The 3,053-nt window shown below is 38.8% G+C and overlaps 1 long non-coding RNA gene across 2 annotated transcripts; it reads right to left on the bottom strand.

The window, feature by feature from the left end:
- Window positions 1-505: 505 nt before the first annotated feature.
- LOC122085982 lies at window positions 506-2,712 on the bottom strand. Of its 2 annotated transcripts, none has more exons than XR_006142304.1 (3): window positions 2,572-2,712; window positions 2,322-2,417; window positions 506-603 (listed from the first exon to the last, which is right to left on the bottom strand). It is a non-coding gene; the product is annotated as an uncharacterized LOC122085982 (long non-coding RNA). The 2 variants fall into 2 exon arrangements; XR_006142303.1 differs by lacking the exon at window positions 506-603 and adding an exon at window positions 683-996.
- Window positions 2,713-3,053: the final 341 nt, after the last annotated feature.

Here is a 3,053-nt window from a genome sequence, read left to right as displayed (position 1 = left end):
AATTACACATTCTTCTTGGTTGTACGGATTACATCCTTGGTTCTAAACATAAAGTGTGATATACACATTCAATTTAAATGGATTTAGAAAATTATTGATCATGCAATTGAGTTGATTAGCAAGACTATCAAAAGCTCCATATCAACTTTTGAAAATACAAAAGAATATCTAACCAATGTAGAGAACCGTTTTACTATTGCTGATAATGTCACACTCCGTTCTCATAGAACCAAGCCGGTGATCGAGTTAACTCCGGTTAACTCACAAACCTGTCATCATTCAAATAAGTTTACTGTATTATTGATTATGAAATTGGATTGAATGGAAGTATCTAAATTACACATTCTTCTTGGTTGTACGGATTACATCCTTGGTTCTAAACATAAAATGTGATATACACATTCAATTTAAATGGATTTAGAAAATTATTGATCATGCAATTGAGTTGATTAGCAAGACTATCAAAAGCTCCATATCAACTTTTGAAAATACAAAAGAATATCTAACCAATGTAGAGAACCGTTTTACTATTGCTGATAATGTCACACTCCGTTCTCATAGAACCAAGCCGGTGATCGAGTTAACTCCGGTTAACTCACAAACCTGTCAGGATCAACAATGCAGTAACCACTATACAACATACATTTACTAAAGTAATATAAGACTTGTATTTTTAGCGGAAGACCTGTTCATAATAATACCAGTAATTTTTCCCCAAATACTTGATACCCAAATTGAGTTATAAAAGTTATATACATATGGGCCCAAAGGTATGATATACACATAAAAATATAACAATTTAAGCATTAAGTCACCAAAATGGTATATCAAAAGAATAAAAAAGAATCAATCTGGAGTCACTGCTGTTATACATCACAATCCTCACACATGCAATCAACACCGTGCTCGAACTCATTAAGGATCCACAATCCTCGGAGGCAAACTCCACAGTGGGACTCAGCTCCTGATTTTCAGGCGGGTAACTTATAAAATCACCTAAAAAGAGTTGTACACATGGGATGAGCTCACTAGCCGAATAAGTGGAAAGGAAGACCACACAAGCAGTCACAATACAAATAAACCTATATGTATGCAATTCATTTTAATCTTATTCACCTAAACAACATTACTAGGTCATAGGCTATGTGCAACTCACAACCACAGTGCACGTATATCCTGGGTACGAGCCTCGAACCCCATCCCGCGATATGCCCATAGGGTTATCGGAGAAGGCCCACCCACCATTGGTATCAGAATGTAAATGTAAGCTGATTCCTGACAATTTAAATGACAGAAAGTAAATGGGTGACTCCACTCGAAATAAAAGTAGTACGATCAGCCCTTTGAATATACCGTTGGGGTTATTAACTGTCCTAATGATTAGCCGTGCGTACTTCTAACCGCTGTAGGAGTTCGACGACCACGACCCGATGGTTCCCCCAATGGTAACCCAACACGTAAACCCCTATTGGGAAGGGTCATAGAACAAAGGGGTATATCAATCCTAGCCGTATACCTCTATATGAGATAGTACGATTACACGATAGCATCGCGTCCTATTCCACGAGCCACCATGCACTCATTTTCAAACCGGCTACGGCATCTAATCTAGCATATACATCATGTCCAAATGAGATTCTCCCATCACATACATCAAGACATAATGAATATTCAAACATAAAACAAAGCATAGCATATTATATAAATTCAGATACGATGCGTGATATCGCATACGTAATGTCTAGTCTACAAGTAAGTGACATGATGATATAAATAGACTAACACATATTAAGTGATGCATAAATACTCCGAAACTAAATCAAAGTCCACTCCCCACTTATTTGTATAAGTACCCGGTGTTTGCACCCAGTATGTAGGAGATCCGATGTGTGGGTATGCGTATAATGAGTCTAACCTATCATAAATATAATAATTTATCATTTCACTACTTTGGGGTCAAAATCATCGTGATTGAACACTCAAATCAGGTTTAGAATCATAAATGGGGGTTTCCCATCTAATTTGGTCCCGTTCTGGGCACACTGGCTTGATAGGTGGATCTGAGACTCTGACTGGTGAGTCTGAAACCCGTCGGTCAGGCCAGAGACTCAAAACTGAGTTCTGGGCACACTGAGACCCACCGGTGTGACACTTGCCAGTCAGAAAACGAGAATTTTGCTATCATCTTCCCATCTTCTCTCTGGCTTGGGGAACTCATTTTGGGTTGATCCAGTGACACTAATCCCTCATCTAAGGTCCACTCATATATCCACAACCTAGATCTAAGATCAAATCAAAAGAAAAAAAAGGGAGATTCTTACCTCTTTTCTCAAGAACACCAATAAAACCCCAATTTCACTCCTTTAGCTTAAGAATTCTCAAAAACTCTAGATCTTTATCAACACTCCTTCCAAATCCTTCAAAATTATTGTACACACCTTCCATTAGACCTTAGAGTCGATTACCCAAGTAGGATTAGCAAGATTTAAGTGATTTTTTTTCCCAAAAATCAAAAGAGGGTTTAAGAAAAATGGTTTTCCTAAGAATCCTTGGAATATGCACAATACCTACCTCAAATCGAAGATCCTGGCGAGCTAACCATCATTCCAGCCTCAAAATGCCAAGACCTAGCTCCAGTGAAGCTCTATGGTCGATTCCCTTCTTCTTTCTTCTTCTTCTTCTTCCTTTTCCTTTCTTCTTTCTCTCTCTCTCTCTCTCTCTCTCTCTCTCTCTCTCTCTCTCTCTCTCTTCTTCTTTACTTTCTCCCACCAACCAACTAACATTAATGAGGGAGAAAAGCAATAAATATCTCCCTTTTATACCTGGGTCCCCAAAATGTCTTTTAGTCACAGGTGGGTGTCTCTTAGGTGGGCATATCTAAGGTGGGTATATCTCAGGTGCGTATCTTAGGTGGGCATCGTAGCCCCCCAGTGTCATGCCTTCCAGTCAGCCCATTTGTTAGTGTTCCACTTGGGCATCAATGGAAATCAACTCCCACACATAATTAAATTACGTAGGCATCCACAAATACTGGTACATACCTTTACCCCTTG

Source organism: Macadamia integrifolia, chromosome 8 (genome assembly GCF_013358625.1).
Source record: "Macadamia integrifolia cultivar HAES 741 chromosome 8, SCU_Mint_v3, whole genome shotgun sequence".
NCBI lineage: Eukaryota > Viridiplantae > Streptophyta > Magnoliopsida > Proteales > Proteaceae > Macadamia > Macadamia integrifolia.
The sequence above is the reverse complement of the archived record's forward strand: the minus strand, read 5'-3'. Positions and strand labels throughout refer to the sequence as shown.